Below are 21846 nucleotides of genomic sequence, written 5' to 3' on the forward strand. Positions count from 1 at the left end.
GTCTAGACCAAGAGGCTAGACTCCTAGCAGGGGCACCCATGGCGGAATGGTCAAAGCTGAGACACCAGACTGAGACGCATCCAGACTGTAGCAAAAGCAATTAGGAGCTAAAACGCAAGGTCTGAGCGAGTGATATCAGTGAGATTAAACGGGAAACCTACTAACATAACCATCATCCGGGTCTACACTCCAATGTCAAAAACAGAAGAAGAAGAAGAAGAATTGGAGAGATTTTACGCAGAAGTACAGGAGGAAATTGATCACACACCAAAACAAGATAAGATGATAATCATGGGGGACTGGAATGCAAAAGTAGGGAACAGAGAAGAACTAGGAATTGTGGGGAAATGGGGCTTAGGAGAGAGAAATGAAGCAGGAGAAAGACTTACTGAATTCTGTGAAGCCAATGATTTGTTTCTTGCCAACACATTTTTTGAGCAACCGAAAAGATGACTGTACATGTGGACATCACCAGATGGTCAATAAAGGAATCAAATTGATTATATAATTGGCAACAGAAGATGGAGAAGTTCCATACTTTCTGCAAAAACAAGACCAGGAGCAGACTGCGGTACAGATAATAAACTGATCATATCAAAAATCAGAGTAAAGCTAAAGAAGAAGAACAAAGCACTCATAATGCCAGAATACAATAGAAATAACATCCCAGAAGAATATAAAGATTAAATAAGGAACAGGTTTGAGCCTTTAAACTTAGTTGACAGAGAACCAGAAGAACTATGGACTATGAAGTCAGACACATGATCAGGGAAGAATGCAAAAAGACAATACCTCTTGTTAAAAAGAGAGAAAGACCTCAATGGATGACTGAAGAAACTCTTAAAGTGGTTAAAGAGAGAAGGAAAGCAAAAGCAAAAGGAGAAAGAAACATGGTCAGAACCCTATATGCAACTATACAACGACTAGTACGTAGGGACAAAGAAAACTATTACAATAGTTATTGTATAGAAATAGAAAAGGACAATAAAATGGGAAGAACAAGAGCCCTATTCAAAAAGATTAGAGAAATGAAAGGGAAATTTAAACCACAAGTAGGGATGTTGAATAATCAACAGGGGAACACACTGACTGACCGAGATGAAATAAAAGGAAGATGGAAGCAATACACTGAAGAACTCTATAAAAGAGATGCCAGGATGACAGATTCATTCACGGAGGAACCATATGATGAAGCACCAGAAATTTTAGAATGTGAGGTGAAAGCTGCTCTTAAAATTCTTGAAAGAAACAAATCACCAGGAATAGATGGCATAACAATGGAGTTGCTACAAGCTACTGAGACTAAATCTGTCCAAATTTTGACAAAAATTTGTCAAGAAATATGGAAAACTAAACAATGGCTCACAGACTGGAAGCGTTCAATATATATCCCACTTCCAAAGAAAGGGGATCCCAGAGAATGCAGTAATTATCAAACTATTGCCTTAATATCCCATGCAAGTAAAGTAATGCTCAAGATTCTACAACAAAGGCTCTTACCATATATGGAGCGAGAAATGCCAGATGTCCAAGCTGGATTTAGAAAGGGAAGAGGCACCAGAGATCATATCACAAACATACGTTGGATAATGGAACAGAGCAAAGAATTTCAGAAGAAAATCACCCTGTGCTTTATAGACTACGGCAAATCCTTTGACTGTGTAGATCATGAAAAACTGTGGAATGCTTTAAAATAAATGGGGGTGCCACAGCATCTGATTGTCCTGATGCGCAACCTATACTCTGTACAAGAGGCTACTGTAAGGACAGAATATGGAGAAACCGATTGGTTCCCCATCGGAAAGGGTGTGAAACAGGGGTGTATTTTATCACCCTATTTGTTTAATCCATACGCAGAACATAACATACGGAAAGTGGGATTGGACCAGGATGAAGGAGGTGTGAAAATTGGAGGGAGAAACATCAATAATTTAAGATATGCAGACGATACCATACTCTTAGCAGAAACCAGTAATGATTTGAAACCAATACTGATGAAAGTTAAAGAGGAAAGCACAAAAGCAGGACTACAGCTGAACGTCAAAAAGACTAAAGTAATGACAACAGAAGATTTATGCAACTTTACAGTTGACAATGAGACATTGAACTTGTCAAGGATTATCAATACCTCGGCACAGTCATTAACCAAAATGGAGACAATAGTCAAGAAATCAGAAGAAGGCTAGGACGGGGGAGGGCAGTTATGAGAAAACTAGAAAAGGTCCTCAAATGCAATGATGTATCACTGAACACCAAAGTCAGGATCATTCAGAACATGGTATTCCCGATCTCTATGTATGGATGTGAAAGTTGGACATTGAAAAAGGTGGATAAGAGAAAAATAATTTGAAATGTGGTGCTGGAGGAGAGCTTTGCGCATACCATGGACTGCGAAAAAGACAAATAATTGGGTGTTAGAACAAATTAAACCAGAACTGTCACTAGAAGCTAAAATGATGAAACTGAGGTTATCATACTTTGGACACATAATGAGAAGACATGATTCACTAGAAAAGACAATAATGCTGGGAAAAACAGAAGGGAGTAGAAAAAGAGGAAGGCCAAACAAGAGATAGATTGATTGCATAAAGGAAGCCACAGACCTGAACTTACAAGATCTGAACACAAGGGGATGGAGCGACTCCCTTACGAGGAAAGGTTGCAGCATTTGGGGCTTTTTAGTTTAGAGAAAAGGCGGGTCAGAGGAGACATGATAGAAGTGTATAAAATTATGCATGGCATTGAGAAAGTGGATAGAGAAAAGTTCTTCTCCCTCTCTCATAATACTAGAACTCGTGGACATTCAAAGAAGCTGAATGTTGGAAGATTCAGGACAGACAAAAGGAAGTACTTCTTTACTCAGCGCATAGTTAAACTATGGAATTTGCTCCCACAAGATGCAGTAATGGCCACCAGCTTGGATGGCTTTGAAAGAAGATTAGACAAATTCATGGAGGACAGGGCTATCAATGGCTACTAGCCATGATGGCTGTGCTCTACCACCCTAGTCAGAGGCAGCATGCTTCTGAAAACCAGTTGCCGGAAGCCTCAGGAGGGGAGAGTGTTCTTGCACTTGGGTCCTGCTTGCAGGCTTCCCCCAGGCACCTGGTTGGCCACTGTGAGAACAGGATGCTGGACTAGATGGGCCACTGGCCTGATCCAGCAGGCTCTTCTTATGTTCTTATGTTCTTATGGTCTTGGAGGTCGCTGATTCATAGGGTCGCCATAAGTTGTAATCAACTTGAAGGCACATAACAACAACAACAATAGGCAATGTTTAAGAATGTACCTATGGCCAACAGATATTTCTATCAAACGTTAAAAAGCAGGGAAATTGGGCAGCTATAGTGAATGCACTAGGGGAGCAGGAGACCTGTGTAGCTTGGACAAATTTGGTAATATGTGCATATGGTGAGTGGTGGCAACACCTGCAATCAGCCCAAATAACAGAAGTAAGACTATTTACAGAAGAGTACAGCCACCACCATTTAGTAAACAATTCATCAGCTGAAGCCTGCTTGATGGCATACATAAAGAGGGAGAGGAGAAGAGCAGGTCTGATCATTTGCATGCTTATTGAGTTCAATGGGATTTACTCCCCAGCAATCATGTTTAGGATAGGTAAAACTGACCATGGGGGAGGGGGAGGGGGAAGGAGGGGATTGGAAGGGGAGGGGGAGGGGGAGGGACAAAGGAAGGGGGAGGGAAGGGGGAGGGAAGGGGCAAGAAGGAAGGGATTGGAGGGAGGAGGAGGGGAGGACAGGTTTGATAATTTGCATGCTTTTTGAGTTCAATGGGATTTACTTCTATGCAATAATGGTTAGAATAGGTGAAACTGACCTGGGGGAGGGGCAGGGAAAGGGAAAGATGGAGGAAGGGGAGGGGGAGGAGAGGAGATTGGATGGGTGGGCACTGGGCAGAGGGGAAGCTCCTTTCCTTTCCAAAAGGAAAACATTGTGAACAGTATTACTGTTTTTAAACGTTTCCACCTTTTGATTCTACAGCAAGCACATGCAGTCTCCCACCCAAATGTAAACCAAGGCTTTCACTGGCCCCATCCACACCAGACCTTTATTTCACTTTAGACAGGCATGGCTACTCTCAAAGAATCCTGGGAAGTGTAGTTAGTGCTGAGAGTTGCTAGGAGATGCCCTGTCCCCCTCACAGGGCTACAATCAGAGTGGCTGACTGTTAAACCACTCTGGCCACTGGAGCTCTGTCAGGGGAACAGGAGTCTCCTCTCAGCACCCTTCACAAACTACACTTTCCAGGATTCTTTGGGAGAAGCCATGACTGTCTAAAGTGAAATAAAGGTCTGGCGTGGGTGTGGCCCCCTGATTAGCCAAACCAAGCAGCTGTGAATCTGGCTTTTAGAACATTGACAGTTGGTTCTTACTGAGCATGCCCAGGCTTATCATTGACTTTAATGTTAAATTTCTTAAATTAATTAAATATCAGCTAGGCATTTTTTAAACTTTCAAACTGCAGAAGATGAAGGCCAGAGTATGGGGCAAGGTCAGTTACAGGATTACAGGTATTCTTTGAACATGGCTGATTTTTAATTAATTTCAGTAAATTATGAGAACAGTGACAGAAAAAAGTCCAACAGGGGTTTGGTTCCCCCCCCTTTTTTTTGCACTTTGAACTCTTGATTCTCTCTGACTTTTTTGAGTACCGCCATGAAAACGTAGAGGGTTGTTAAGCAAGTATTTCTGGGTTCAGGATTATAAGTTTTGTAAGGTTTTGTTTTAAAATGAGCTTATGGGAAGCATCAGAATGGCATGGGGGTATTTTCAATTTTACATTGTGAAATGTGAAAAATCCATGCTGGCTTTAATATACAGCCACTCTTGTGGCTGTATAAATTGGGAACCACACTCTTCTTCTGATTGTAAATTGTTTTAACTGCTTTTAATATTGTATTTTTATAGTGTTGCAACCTACCCTAGGTCCTTATGGTGAAGAGTAAGAAATCTAATTAAAATTATTAGTATTAACAATAACAAGTTTCACTACTGATCACAGCCAGCCCTCTCACTTCCACATCTGGCATAAGGAGCAGGGCTGGAAGTGATCAAAAGAAAAAGAGGGCAGTGATTCTGCACCTTTTAGTTGTGAAGAAGATATTATTTTGGCAGATTCACCTTGTCATACATGGGCAAGAGAAGCTCATCTCCTGCTATTCACTTTTCTATACAGCTATTAAAGGTATGGGAACCTTGAACACGTTTGCATCTGGGTACACTAAGAACAGCTGAGGACCCAAGCAGCCCTACCCTACAATCTGAAAGTGAACTTCAGCAGTCTCTGTGACATTGCAAGGGACCCTGGAGAGCCTCATTGATTGTGTGCTGCTTCTTTAGTGCACCCCAAAATATTGGTACTCCATGCTTGGCTTGCTTGTACAGTCATATCAATCCATCTAAGTAGGAAGCAGCTAACAAGACTACATGGTCAAATGCCAAATAAGAAAGCCTAGTGTGGTGTCTGTTTTTGCAGTTGTAATGCCTTGTGCTAAATGCTGTATGATTTTTAATTGTATTTTATTGCTTCTTTTATATATTATATTTTATTATATTCCATAGAATTCAAATTGTAATATAATAAAATACAATAAAAGACAACGTTTTCTTAAATCAAAGAAGCAATGAAAATACAATTAAAATTCAGTATCAGTATTTACCGTGATGGATGTTTGATCTCCCATCTTCAACCCCAAATCCACAGACATACTGTGGACCTCTTGAATGAAATTCACAGACCACTGCTGGTCCATGGACCACAGTTTTGAAACCCTTGTCCTATATCAATGTGGTATCTGTAGAACAGACCTGTACAATTTGTGGTTCACAAGTTGAATGTATAGTAGGGGCATAATAACCTCCTGATTCTGCTGCGTGCCAGCGATAGTAAAATCTGAAGGGTTGGCTTGGTAATCACAAGCTGTTCAGGTTTAATGTGAGGAATCATTGCATGTGGAAGTGACCTTCAGTTCCAGTGAAATGAATGTACAGCATGATCCATCTTTCTACCCATGCAAGCTGCACACATAGGAATGGATCACCCCATGCATATGCTTTGATTTGGATTCCTGCATTGAGCAGGGGGTTGGACTTGATGGCCTTATAGGCCCCTTCCAACTCTACTATTCTATGATTCTGTGATTCTATGAGTGCTTCACCTTTATCATAAGTTCTGCCTATTTCATCTGGGCTCAAGAAAATGTCACTGTCTCTACTTTGTACCAGAAGCCTATGAAAATAATCAAGAGACATTGCTTAATAAATAAAAACCACATTATCCACTCCTACCACTTCTTTCACGTCATCTAAATAAATGTGCTAAATGAAATCTTACAAATCCCAAGTAAACAAACTAAATAGTACTGTAACAGTAACAGCTGTGCAGGTAGAAAGCCAGTGTCATGGTCCCGTCAGAGGACTCCTCAGATGAGGACGACTCAGGAGTAACAGCAGCAGACCCAGGAGCAGCAGGAGACACGAAGGAGCCTCCTGAGAATCCAGCTCCTTCTGCCCCTCAGATGCAGAGCACCCCAGGGACAGCAGAGGCCCTGCAGCCAGACACAGACAGTGAACAGGATACTCCCCCCTCACCTGCAGAACGTAGACAGCAGAAGGTCAGGCAGAAGAGAGGCAGGCCTGTCTCCTTAAGGCCCAAACGCTGAGGGCTCACACCTGCTGTCCATCCTGCTCTTTATAAGGCACACCTTGGCTGCAGCTTGTTGCTGACTGCAACATCAGGTGTGGCTTTGTGTAGACCTAGTTTCCCTGCAGCATCTCTTTGACTGACCTCCTTGGCAATTGATCCCGGACCTCCACTGACCTCGCTTCTGGACTTCTGACTCGGCAAGTATGCTTTGGATAGGCCTGGCAGATTTACAACCCAACTGCTGGCTAAGGACTTTCCTTCCCTGCCAAAGACCCAGGAATTTCCAGCCTCCCCTGACACTGCTGATGCAGTGTAGAGCTGACAGCCAGAAGCTGTATGGAGGCTATCCAGTGTGCTGTACATAATGTCTTGTGTACAGCTTATCTGACTGCTGGGCAGAAGTTGTGGATGTGTACTTGGTGAATGAATTCCTGGCCCTTAGGGAACAAGTTTGTTCTCTGGAAGCCAACATAGGTGACTTGGAAAAGCTGAGAGAGGCTCATGGACAAAGCCTTCAGGGTCATGATAGCATCACCCCACTCCCAGTGTGATGACTCTTTTGTTGTCACAGAGAATGTGGGCCTCGGGGAAGGAGGATGACATTCTGAGGGAAATTATCCCTTTACTTAGAAGGGACTTATCCTATGGGGGGGTGAATATATATCCTCTTGTTCCGAAGCACAGTGGGGAGGAGAGCCTGGCTAGGAGTCCAGAGTCTGTGAGTTCAAATCCCTGCTTGTGTCTCCTGGGTGTAAAGGGCCAGCTAAAGATCACCCCCACAGTGAGTGGCTCAGGGGTTACGTGTCCTGCCACCTGTGCAAGTGTGGGCAAGCTGCATCGTCCCAAGGAGCCCAGTTGCCCCCCAGCTGGCAGTTGCGGACAAGGAAGGGGCTGGCTTGTGTAGCTGTGGCAAGCTGAGCAAGCCTTAGCAAGCTGGAGAGGACTAGCCTCAGAGGGAGGCAATGGTAAACTCCCTCTGAATACCGCTTACCATGAAAACCCTATTCATAGGGTAGCTATAAGTCGGGATCGAGTTGAAGTCAGTCCATTGCCATTTTGTTCTGAAAGGGACTCCTAGTACTGGACAATTCAGTCATTAGAGACATAGATAGCTGGGTTTGTAACAGGTGTACAGACCACATACCGATTTGCCCACCTGGTGGGAAGACTGGAGATGCCATATGTCATCTAGGCCCTATTTCCACATAATGTTAAGCCAAGCCATGGCTTAGCATGAATAAGCAAACATAGAATTGTGGAAAGAAGATCACAGCCACTTTGCTTCTTCTCCAATCCTGTTACTACCATACTGCTGTTAGCTAAGCCATGGTTTGGATCACTGTTATGTCAGAACCCAGGCTCATGGTTTATCTCCCCCAGACAAACCTCGAGGAGTAAGCCATAGAACAAACCTTGGCTACAGTGCATGGCTTGTCTGGAACAAAATAAACCATGAGCCCTGGTTCAGATGTAACACAAGCCAAACCATGACTTAGGTCACAGTAGCTAAGGTAAGGTTACCACTTGTAAACAATAACATTTTAAAAACAAAAGCAGAATATTTAACCTAGAGCATGTTGAAGTTACATTGCAAATAGTGAGGGAGTGCCATGTGTTTCAGATACAGAGTGCATTGGAAGAAAGACACAGGCTCACCAATACATTCAAATGTGCAACCTTGGGGGGAAAAAAGATTCCCCAATAGCGAAAAGATTTGTAAAAAAAGTCAATCCTATTTTTGTTGGGTTTTTTTGTTAATTTTCCCCCTTTTTCTTTATTCTTTCTCTGCATTTTGTTGTTTGCTTTTCTGTTAATAAATGAAAATGAGATTACTCAGTATAGTAAAAATTTGATAATTCAGAAAAGTTAGTTTCAGAAATCTAAGATGCCCTTTCTAATATGATGTCTGTCTGTTCTGTTGTAGAATATCTCTTCTCTGCACCGTCTTACACTGTTTTCCATTTGACAATCTTTGCACAACGGTCAGTTCCTTCCTTCCACTTTCCTGTTATTTCAGCTTTAAGGAAATTAACTAATTAAAATAGACACTATACAAGTGTATGTGTCACTCTAACAGAACTGATTACACTGGACATGACACCGAAATAATTTTTAGGGGCTAAATATTATTGTGATTTAGTGCTTCAAAGGAAAGTGTAATACTGTACACTAACACCACACATTTTTTATCAAACTCCTATGAAATAAACAGGCACAAATGGAACATGCAACAAAACAGCCTCTAGCCTAGCTCAGTTGCAGAGCATCTGCTTTGCACACAGAAGGTCCCAAGCTCCGTCCATGGAATTGCCAGGTAGGGCTGATATCCTCTTGTACCAAAGATACTCTTCTAGGGAGCAGGACTCCTTGTACTGGGCAATTCAATAATTACACTATGGAGTGTAGACAATACTGAGCTAGATAGACCAAAGGTCTGGCTCAGTGTAAGGCAGCTTCCTATGTTCCTATATTGCAGTGTGAGATGTTACTGTTCAGAGTTCCATCCATCCATGCTTTTTTTCAGGATACTCTATTCTGTCCCGTCCCCCCCCAAGTTTTCATTTTTTTCCTCCCCAGCCATAAGTCAGCATTCTATGGTCACTGAGCCTAATCAGTCTTCACAGGTTTGTTTGGGTTCTTCCTTTGGTTTTTTCGCCACTCATAAATATTTGTACATAGTGACCTGCCTTGTACCAAGTCATACCATTGACCTACCTAGCTCAGCACTGACTGGCAGTTGCTCACCTGGGTGTCAGGCAGGCTTCTTTGCCAGCTGTACCCAGAGACACTAGGGATTGAACCTTGGACTTTTTGCATACAAAGCAGGTTCTCTGCCACTGAGCTATGACCCTTCTCCTTCTGCAAACCATGAGGTTTCCCCAAGCCTGTTGATATCTCCCTCTTGTTGATGGGTGGTGTTATTTTTGCTAAATAAGGATCCACATGTAGAGCATGAGTTTGCTATCAGTATATATTCAGACTATCTGTTCAGTCCTTCTACCATAACTATGGAATTGTTATGAAGAAAGTATATCATGCAGCCTATTGACCCACCCCCTGATGTCTTTGACCTGTTCACACTAAATGTATCTCTTTTCTCATTTGACCTAGATTTGGTATCGGACACTGCCAACTTTATTGGTGTCATAATGTTACTATTATGCAATTATATATGAATGGGGTTAACACACTGAAAAACTTCAGGTAATTAATACTAGCAAAGGACTATATATTTTCTCCTCCCTGTAGCCAAAGAGCTTATGCAGGCAATTAGGGTGACAGTATTGCCCGTTAAAGCCTCTCTCCCCCCCAATCTGCTGCTCTCCTTCACCCGCTGCCTAAGATAGTCCTCTTAGCTTTCCCCATGAAAGGGCCAACCCTGCCTCAGAAAGGGGTAAAAATGTTTTAAATAAAACAGTGCTGGGTAGAAATGCATAAAAGTCAGCAAAGCTTAACTTATGCTACAGTTATAAAAATGTCTACTCAGAAGTAAGTTCCACTGAATTCAATTGGACTTACTTCCAGGTAAGTGGTGTTAGGACTGCAGCCTCAAACCTCTAATTTTGCAGCAATTATTGCCAGCTGCCAATTTTTAACTACTATTCAAAAATTTTGAACAAGTTTACATAATTTGAAGGCTCCTTATTTCACAAGGATCACATCAAGGGAGATCCCTCTGCTACACAGTCTCTGAAGTGCAAATCCACCCCTAAAAGGGAGGCTGAGCCTTTCTATCCCCTGAAGGGAGGAACACAAACACAAACTTTGGAATTGTTTTGTGGATACATTCTTGTGATAACATAGTAATCCCCTGCAGCAAATCAGTAATCATTGACTACTTCTTGCACCAGAAGTGGTAATCTGGGAAGGTCTTAATGCTCAAATAGAAACAAGCCCTTTCTTCAGTCACTAAGCAACCATGGGGACGAACTGAGAATTAATTCACACTGGAATTATTTCACAGATACCCACGTGAAATTATTATAATAATACAAAAGAGAAGCCACTGGGTATGTAACAATCTAGGAATGGTTTAATAGAGTTGGAAGAGGCCTATAAGGGCATTGAGCCTCAATGTAGGAATCAAAGTTAAAGAATACCTGACAGGTGGCTGTCCAGCTGCCTCTTGAATGTCTCCATTGTTGGAGAGCCCACCCCCTCCCTAGGTCATTGGTTCCATTGTCGTACCACTCTAACAGTTAGGAAGCTTTTACTGAAGTTAGGTCAAAATCTGGCATCCTGCAACTTGAGCCCATTATTCCGTGTCCTGCACTCTAGGATGACTGAGAAGAGATCCTGGCCCTCCTCTATGTGACAACCTTTCAAGTACTTAAAGAGTGCTATCATATTTCTTCTCAAACATGCTCAGTTCTTTCAGTCTCTCCTCATAGGGCTTTGTTTCCAGCCCCCTGATAATCTTTGTTGCCCTCCTCTGAACCCGTTCCAATTTGTCTGCATCCTTCTTAAAGTGAGGTGTCCAGAAGTGGACGCAATACTCAAGATGAGGCCTAACCATTGCCAAATACAGGAGAACCAATACTTCACGCAATTTTGAAACTATACTTTGGTAAATGCAGCCTAAAATAGCATTTGCCTTTTTTACAGCCACATCACTGTTGGCTCATATTCAGCTTGTGATCAAAAGCAACAGGGCTGGTTCCAAAGGGCGGCCAGGTGGGGCACTGGCTGAGGGCCCCTGGGAGACCCCTCTGCTCCCTTTCTGCGATTCACTGCAGGATCGCTGTCACGGATCGCACGGCAAGAGCTTCAGGGCTCTGCCATTCCCTTGCTTAACCAACCTTGTTCTGCAGTTGCATATGCAGAGCTGCCCTTAACAAACATGGTGGCTGAGGTTTCCCTAAGGGGCCAAAGCCTCTGCCGCCATCTTGGCTGATGGCATGCATGCATGCTGTGCGCGCACATCCCTACCACGAGCCAAGATGGCGGCAGAGGCTTCAGCCCCTTAGGGAAACCTCGGCTGCCATCTTTGTTAAGGGCAGCACTGTGTTTGCAACCGCAGAACAGCTGAGAAAGGTAGGTTAAGCAAGGGAATGGCGGGGCGTGTGATCTGCAGCAGCAATCCTGCCACGAATCATGGAAGGGGAGCGCCAGGGCCTGGGCAGGCCTGTGCCCAAGGGCTCCGGCATGTCTGGGGCCGGCCCTGAACAACAATCCCAATATCCTTCTCACATGTAGTATTGCTGAGTCAAGTATCCCCCATCTTACAACTGTGCATTTGGTTTATTTTTTCTAGGTGTAGAACTTTGCACTTATCCCTCCTAAATTTCAATCTGTTGTTTGCAGCCCAATGTTCTAGCCTATCGTTATGGGCCTTCAAGTCAATTACGACTTATGGTGACCCTATGAATCAGTGACCTCCAATAGCATCTGTCATGAACCACCCTGTTCAGATCTTGTAAGTTCAGGTCTGTGGCTCTTGTTTGGCGTTCCTCATTTTCTAATCTCAGTTTCATCATTTCAGCTTCTAGTGATAGTTCTGGTTTAATTTGTTCTATCAAGATCCCTTTAAGTGTTGTTTCTGTTTTCCAGGGTATTCGCTATCCCAATTTTGTATCATCTGCAAATTTGATAAGCATCCCTTGTACCTCCTCATCCAAGTAATTAATAAAAAATGTTGAAGAACACTGGACCCAGGACCGAGCTCTGCAGTAAACAACTCATTACCTCCTTGACACTTTGTCTATCAATATCAAGCTGCAATCCTGCACCTTTAACTTTTTAGTGTTTCTGTTTGACGCCCTGGGCTCCTGCTGGGAGGAAGGGTGGAATATAAATCAAAGAATAAAGAATAATAATAAAAATGATGTTGGAGCACTAGGATTGTCAGTTTTTTTTATTGTCGGCTCCTGTCTTTTTAAACAGCTGCATAACAGGCAGAAATTCAAAATATGCAGAGGACGCCAGGGGAAAAAAGGCAGCAACTCTAACTCTTCAATATCATCAGCATGATATAGTGCCACAAGTAAAATGTGGTTGCCTACAAGGTTAATTATGACAAAGGTGCTTGCTGGTAAATAATAGCTTGCAACACAAGGAACTCACAGGCAAGCTCCAGAGCAAGGTATATTTGAGAGAAAATAAACAACCTGAACTGGATAAAAAATCCTTGTTGACCCCCAAATGATGATCAAACCTGACTATAAATGAAAACACATCTCCTTGTATGTTGCCCCTATTGTTATTACCACATAAAATTAAAGCAAACAAATTAGTATCTTGAAGCATTTACCCCGTTCTCTTCAAAGTAGATGCAAAAGCACTTGTCTGTGCTAGTAGTTAAATGAGAGGACTCCCAAGTGCCATTTGTCAGTTGCCACAAAAACAGCAGTGTCATGGTATCTTAAAGACTAATACATTTATTGTGGCATGTTTTCATGGACTAGAGCCCATGAAATAGCATGTGATGTAGTGGACTCCAGTCCATAAAAAAGCCTCAAAGCATCACTGAAGCTTTTTGTTGATTTTAAACAGTGTATTTTTAACACAGTTGCCACCTTGTCAGGTAACTATCACTACTGACCTCAAGATCCTTGTTGTTGTTGTTTATTTGTTTGTTTATTTATTTATTTATTAGTCGCCCATCTGGCTGGTTATCCAGCCACTCTGGGCGACATACTACATAAAAACATACAAATTACATTATAGCATTAAAAAATCTCAAACAATGATAATAAAACCTAACCCACCCCAAAAGCCTGCCTGAACAGCCAGGTCTTCAAGACCCCGCGGAAGCTCATCATAGAGGGGACATGGCGGAGATCATTTGGGAGGGAATTCCACAGAGTGGGGGGCACAATTGAAAAAGCCCTCTCCCTAGTCCTCACCAGTCTAGCTGTTTTAACTGGTGGGATGGAGAGAAGGTCTTTTGAGGCTGAACTTGTTGAGCGGCATTGCTGATGATGCTGGAGGCACTCTTTCAGATAGACTGGGCCGAAACCGTGCAGGGTTTTAAAGGTCAAAACCAACATCTTGAATTGGGCCTGGAAAGCAACTGGTAACCAGTGCAACTCCTTCAGCACTGGAGTAATGTGATATCACCGGCGGCTGCCTTTAATCAGGTGAGCCGCTGCATTCTGTACCAGTTGCAGCTTCTGGACCGTTTTCAAGGGTAACCCCATGTAGAGTGCATTACAGTAGTCTAGGCGAGAGGAGACCAGCATGTACCACCACTGGGAGCAGATGGTTGGGAATGTAGGGGCACAGCCTCCATATCAGATGGAGTTGATACAGCACTGCCTGGCTCACAGCTGAGACCTGAGCTTCCATGGACAGCTGGGAGTCAAGAATGACCCCCAGGCTGCAGACCTGGTCTTTCAGGGGCAATTGCACCCCATTGAGCACCAGGTCAACATCCCCCAGCTTCCTCTTGTCTCCTATGAACAGTACCTCGGTTTTGTCAGGGTTCAGCTTCAGCTTATTCCTTCCCATCCAGCCACTCACCAACTCCAGGCACTTGGACAGGGTTTCTACAGCCAACCTCGGTGAAGTTTTAAATGTTGTTATGTGCCTTCAAGTCAATTACGACTTATGGCAACCCTATGAATCAGTGACCACCAAGAGCATCTGTCCTGAACCATCCTTTTCAGATCTTGTAAGTTCAGGTCTGTGGCTTCCTTTATGGAATCAATCCATCTCTTGTTTGGCCTTCCTCTTTTTCTACTCCCTTCTGTTTTCCCCAGCATTATTGTCTTTTCTAGTGAATCATGTCTTCTCATTATGTGTCCAAAGTATGATAACCTCAGTTTCATCATTTTAGCTTCTAGTGACAGTTCTGGTTTAATTTGTTCTAACACCCAATTATTTGTCTTTTTCGCAGTCCATGGTATGTGCAAAGCTCTCCTCCAACAAATTTCAAATGAGTTTTCTCTTATCCGCTTTTTTCACTGTCCAGCTTTCACATCCATACATAGAGATCGGGAATACCATGTTCTGAATGATCCTGACTTTGGTGTTCAGTGATACATCATTGCATTTGAGGACCTTTTCTAGTTCTCTCATAACTGCCCTCCCCCGTCCTAGCCTTCTTCTGATTTCTTAACTATTATCTCCATTTTGGTTAATGACTGTGCCAAGGTATTGATAATCCTTGACAAATTCCATGTCCTCATTGTCAACTTTAAAGTTACATAAATCTTCTGTTGTCATTACTTTAGTCTTCTTGACATTCAGCTGTAGTCCTGCGTTTGTGCTTAAATACTGTTGGCTCAAGACATCTAAATGTTTACCGTTTTTATCAAGTGGATGGGGAATATTCCATCTTCCAACACAAAGTTGTGTTTATGGTTAAAAGCCTTTTTATGTAAAGACTCCAGGGGCTACTGACTGATAAAAAGAACAATGAGTCTTGTGACACCTTGAAGGCTAAGGCTGCAATTCTAGGCTTGCTAACTATTCTGTAACTCCCACTACTCAGTCAGACTTATTTGCTTAGAATGTATTGTATCAAATTTGTTGTGACAGAGATATCACTGACCATAGTAGGCAAAGATGAGCATGGGTTTCAGGATTGTTTTTCCACCATCACTTTTTCCAACAGGACATTCTGCTGTTATAAAGTGGAAGCTTCTTGTTTTCTTGTGAATCATGATGAGAGGACTGTACTCTTTACATGAAACATCAGAGTATTGGTGTTAATATTTTTTTTTCATGCACCAGTTAACATGCTTTAACTATCCTGTTGTCTTTATGATGAGGATGATTCAAGTATGGCAGAAGAGTGGAATTTTCCCACCTTTTCCATGCATGCTTAAAATCAAAGTCTGGTGGATTAGGGAATGCTTTTAGGGGGAAAATTCTACACACATGAAGTAATTTTCATGTGTCTTTGGATCCTGGCTAGAGGGCTGTAAAATACACTGCCACAATCTGTCTATAGCCTGTCACTTGACTCAACAAATCTTAGTCACTTAAATTGGAAATTTTCCAAAGCAATCCAAAAGCATGTTTACTCAGTGATAAGTCTATTTGTTTAGTGGGGCTTACTCTCTACTAAGCATGCTTACCATTAGAGCCTTCGTCAATTAAAGCAGCATACATATCCATACTATTAAACAATAGTTCTCAAGATGAAACATCATTTGTTTAGCAATTATTCACACATCTGTCACAGCAGCTGCCACCTTAGGAAACACTTCAAGTGTGGGAAAGAGAAGCAGACATACTTCTCCTGAAATGATGCCTGCCTACTGAGTTTTTTGAAATTATGTACATTAATTTTTTTTAAAAAGTCTGATTAATAGGGAGACCTTTGTAACTGATTAAGAGATTTAAATTGGTTTATCTAACTGATTAACTAAGCCTTGCAGCCTAAATCTAGATGTCCCAAGACTGTGCATTGAAATTTGCTGCATGAAAAACAACTATATTCTTCAAGTGTTCCCTAGCATTTGTTTTCACCATGATTTCCACAAACCAACCATATTATTTCATGCATGTCTCTGTCACTCACTCACACATGGTCTGTCTGGTTGTTGGCTTGAACAAGTCGGAGCTTCTGTCATAGGATATTATAAAGGAGGCCACAGGCCTTGCCTGTGCCACTCATGTACATGTACCTTGGGGTCGTTGTTATTCTTTCATTTAGTCATGACATACCTGAATATTATCCCTATTTTACTAATGGGAACAATAGTCCCCTACCTAATTACCATATACGGTAATCCACCAGTATCTGCATATATTGATCTACTGAAGTTGTGTGCTTGTGTTTAATTACTGAGTGTAAAGAATGTATCTAGTGGAATAAATATTTGGTGCTGTTTCTGGACTCTGCTTATAACATGGGCTGGGGGAGAGAATACCTTTTCAAGCACAGTACTCTAAAGGTGTTTCTTCAAGCCTTTTTTCTCAGAAGGCAGCAACCAGGGAAGTTTTCACATGGCTAAACCCCACCCCCAGTCTTTCAAGCTTCTCTTTAGCTGTTTGTGATCTGTATTAATGTTATTAACACAGGCTTAAAAATGGAAGAGAACTGTTTAAAAATAACTACTCAACTAGTAGTAACTGTAGACCTTAAATTTCAGCTTAGAAGTATGAAAAGAACTTTAGAGTAGTATGTGAAAAGACTCCTTTAAGATTATATATTTGGACTGCATTCTGAAAATATCCCAGAAGCCATTTAATTATGTTTACAACAATAGACTTTTAAGAAACCACACAAATTAACATCTAAGAGAGTTAGGAGCACACTTAAGCCATCTTGCCCCATTACAATAAATAGCCATCAAAAATGTGGGTGGATGAAGGATCACATGCTGTACAGGATTTCTTCCACATGGCTCCTTTGCTGAATAGTAGAAGTTTATTCTCATGTATTTTAATTGAATAGTAAAAAGAATAATTTTAAAAAGCACAAAAACTTCTGAAATACATTCCTCAACTTTTATTACAGATCAATGGCTTATTTCACACTATCCCATATTTTTCAGCCTCCTTTGTCTGTTAGTGTATTGGGCTATCATATGACCATGCTAGAGTTGTCTTCACACTTGCTTAGGACACAGCAATGTTGTCTTTCGGTTCGAGGTGTATCTGTGGATTTGTGGTTGAAGACAGGAGATGGCCCAACCATTACATTAAATAGTCATACTTATTTTTAATTGTTTTATTGCTTCTTTTGTTTTTCAAATTGTACTTCATCGTATTACAATTAGAATTTCTGTAATACAGGCAGAATTCTTGTAATACAACAAAACAAAATATATAAGAAATAATAAAAGAAGCAATAAAAACGCAATTGAAACTCATACAGCATCTAGCACAGGGCATTACAATTGCTGCAGAATACCCAAAAATAATTAAGTGGTCCACTAAGACCCTCAGCAATTGTCAAGTGGCCAGTGGGGGAGAAAAATTTGGGAACCACTGATCTAGATAACAAAAGCGTAATTGAAGGTTTTAACTTTCAGAACATCTTTGGCATCCTTCAAGGTTATGAAAATGTTATGCAAAATGTGAGTTGTTTCACATGTACCTGTAATATGGTAACCCTATACCATAAAGACTCATGGCATTTTTCTGAGATAGCCATTCATACTGAACAATTTGCATTGCATACCCACTCTTGGTCTGCTTTAGCACAGAGCAGGGAACCTTTTATTTATTTATTTATTAAATTTATACCCGGCCTTATGGCCAAAAGGCCCTCAAGGTGGCTTACAAAAACACAAATATAGCAATACATACATCAATAAAATAATGCAATTCTCAAAATTAAATAAATAACATTATTAAAAGAAAAGAAACATTTAAATGTGTCATGATCAGAGAACTTCATTCAGCCACGTTTTTTATACTAGATATGCTTTGCTCGGGAGGTAAGACAGTCTCAATTTGAAAAGACACAAATTGGCTCTTCAGCTTTTTCAGGACCTGATCTTTGTGACTCCCAAAAATGCCGTCCTCCATTTTGTAACTTAAGAGACAAGAGACCTTTCGTTTTCCTCTTCACGCTTCTCTGTTCCTGTTTGTACGCAGCAGCCATGTTGGCGATAATCTCTTTCACGGCATTCTGCTGCTCCTGAACTGCAGCAGTAAAATGATGATAGGACGCTGGTTTTGAAGGGACTAGTGCCTTGTTCTTTGGGGGAGTCCTTGATGTATTCAGCCTCTGCTGATGGAGCAATTCCGGCGGGCCCTGGACGAGCTTTTCGCAATTGAGCACCAGAGCTGAGGGAACGTCAAGGGCAGCATTCCCTTTGGGGTAATCTGTGAGGGGCTCCATGGCAGCAGTGCTCAGGGTCAGAGCCAGCATTAGGCAAGTCCAGAGCCAAAAGTGGACCTGTAATCTTAACATCCCCTTGTCCACTCTCTTTCCCCCCCTTCCTCCCTGCTCAACAGGTTGCCATGGCAGGGGCAACCCAAAGCCATTCTCCCTTCCCCCCATCTACTTCCATTGCCCCATCCATTTCAGCATCCTACCTCCTGCACTCCTCTTTCGGGCTCAAGGGATTTCTCTTATTTGGGTTTGAAGCTGAAAAGGTCTGGCATCTTCAGGAAAAGAATGGGAGAGTGACATGATATAGGAAAGCCATTTTTATTAATTGCTGCCTGTAATTTAGATTGTAAACTCTTCAGAGCAGGGATTTTTGTTGCTGCTGCTTCAGTTACTCTGTAGAGCACTCTGAATATTTATGATGCTAGAGTCCATCCTATGTCACTGAACTTTACTGCTCTCCTCCCACATCTGCACTGATTTTGAATTGATTTTATGTATGTGCGGCTGTTGTTTTAAACTGTTTTTATATATTTAATAATTATTTTTTTATATGCAATTGTTATATATGTTTCTATTAGAGTGCAAATAAATTCAGGATGTCTCACAAGAAGCGATTAAAAATGAAATTAATATTGCCAACATTTATTTGGCACAGAAAAACATCTGGAAATGTTGGTCAGCCCAAAATACAATGCTCAAACTATTACCTGGAGTTTGATGGACAAAGCGTATTACTCTGATGCCGCTCAATTTTTATTGGCTAGCCCACTTGCTGGCTCAGTTAAATACTCTGGTTTTTATCATTTAAAGCCCTAAACAGCTTGGGATCTAAGTAGCTCTGTCCACACCTATCCCAACTGATCAAAATGCAGCAGGGGGGCCATGAGGGGCACTGCTTTCTCCATCATGGCAACAGATCTCTGGAATGCTATATCCAGGGAAGATTATCTGGCTCCATTGTTGTGCGTCTTCCGCCACCTAGCCAACGTTGCTTTTTCTGGAAGCTGATTATCTAATACTGTAGCTTTTAACTGTTTCTTTCTGCTGCTTTCTACTTTTTTACTAACTGGTTTCTATATAACTATTAGTGATAAAAATAAACAGTTTATAACATTATCAGTGTTCAATGAAAATGCAGGCAATTTTTAAAAAAATCCTGACAGAGCTCTATCCAAGGTTTCATCAGGTGAAACTTTCCCATCGTTATTACCAAGCTGGGAAATGATTCTCCTGTTGAATATCCATTAGTTTAGCAGTTGTTAAAAGGCAGAAAAACTTGACAAACCTTTGCATAATGAATGCATAAATATATTCTTATAGAAAATCTTATTTGTAAAGGGGGAAATTATATATAAGAATTTGTTAAAAGCTCCTATAAACCTATAACCTTGTTATAGATTCTAATTAGAAGAGAGTCTTCATGCATCCAGTTAGAATCTACTGCACTAACATTCTCTTCAAACTGCAAAGAATCACACTATTCATTTGAGTTTTGTCCTTGTGTGATCGGAATTGGAGAGTACAGAAATGGAAGTATGGCTCAGGAAAAATATCTGCCAAAATGGTGCAGGGAAGTAGTAGGGCTGAACCACATTTTTATAAGCAAACACTTTTGGTGTGACAACAGAAGTTCATGGCCCCAAAATGTTATATGAAAGACAACCCCTCCTTACCTTTTTGCAGTGTTTCTAAGCAGCTGTTTTAGCGCAATTCTTCCCCCCTTTTCTTATCAAGAGAATCTTTCCTCTTGCCAGCTGCATATGTAGTTAATCAAGGCTCATGCAGCAAACAAGATATTTCTATTACTATATCCAATAATTTAGTGATACCTGCCAATATGAAAGTTAACACTAATTTTATGACGACACCATCCTGCAAGCAGCTGACCCTATACGACAGAAGATGTTTTGATGCTCCATAGGAAAGAGATTTTGAAATATAACATTTTGCAGCTATTACATTTCCTGCTTGTGTCCCTCCACACTTCCCTATTCAGGCTGCATGACTCATACTACCATCCCCAGCTCATCCCCAGGCAAAGTTAAGAGGTAGCTTATAATCCATCTTGAGGTGTGGGCCTTATTGACATGGTATCAAAAGTGCTAGGGTACAGAACAGATTACAAATTTAATTTCTATGGTTGTAGTCCAACATCAGCTAGTGAAGTCTAGCACTCCCACAGAGTAAGCAAAGGCACGGATGGGATGGAAAACTGAATTGTGGGAGTTTCCTCTTCATACACTTGAAGCCACCTAAGACTGCAAAAGAAGGGATTTTCATGGGCAGCCAGAAATGTATTTATGAATGTAGATGAGGAACTGCACTTTCTTGCAAAATAAACTGCTAGTTTACAACAATTGGGAAACTGCTGCCTCTATTACCCCTTGCTTCAATCTCACTAATCTTCCATTACGTCTTGTATAAAATCTGGCTTGTTCATACCTTTGTCTAGGTAAGATTCCCAAACTTCGTAGCTTCCCTGATACTATTTACTCACTTACCTTTTATATGAAGCAGATTATACTTATTTTCCCAGGAAATATTTGTGGTTTTACTTAGATCCAGGGGAAAGCCATCTTGTCTTTCAGAGGCCTCTTTCATGGCAAGCAAAACTGTCAGGTTCCAGTGATCAATTTTCTACAAACTCAGCTATAAGAGGTATATTCTGTAAGTTTGTTGGCATTGTGGCATTCATATGGAATAGTGTAGAATTATTTTTTGACAGAAAATGTTGGTTTATTGCTGGGTGGGAGTGCAAGAATTAAAGCCTTCATTGTTAAGATGTCTTTGGTACAAAATCGTGTTGAAAACCCCTGATTTATTAGAGAAGTTTTGCTTTGTACTTTGGTTGGGAAATACAAATAAAATACCATAGTTACTGTAATTCTTTGGGAGAATCGTTGTACTTTGGCTACGATCTGAAAGCAGTACTTTAGTACTTAGTAATACTAAAACTTGTTATAAGAGTTACTGCAAGTGCTTAGTCGACTTACAAAAAAAATGGCTTGTCAAAATAAGAGAGAGTTGTCATACGTAACATAAAATGTGAAAAGAACAAAGGAAAATATTTAAAACATTTAAGACTCCAGCAGAGAGACACTCTTAAATATGTTATCACTGAGTAGATTTACTTTATCTTGGTCTATATGTAAATTTGAGTTGCAATATGACAATATCTTCAGGGAATTTCCAATTAAGTTGTACTCCGATTAGACCCACTGAAATTCATAGACTTAGGTCCAATGATTTCAAGGGGCCTACTCCAAATATGACTAACATTGAATATCACCCTTTATCCTTATGTTCTCAAATTTTTACACTGATGTAGTAAAAATCTTTGGTTATTTTTTAACAAGAACTTCTACTTTTTAAAAAAGTTGTCACACCAAGCAACAAATGTTACATCCTGTCAAATTCTCTTAGTGAGTTAAAATGCAAAC

This window comes from Rhineura floridana, chromosome 4 (genome assembly GCF_030035675.1).
Source record: "Rhineura floridana isolate rRhiFlo1 chromosome 4, rRhiFlo1.hap2, whole genome shotgun sequence".
Classification (NCBI taxonomy): Eukaryota; Metazoa; Chordata; class Lepidosauria; order Squamata; family Rhineuridae; genus Rhineura; species Rhineura floridana.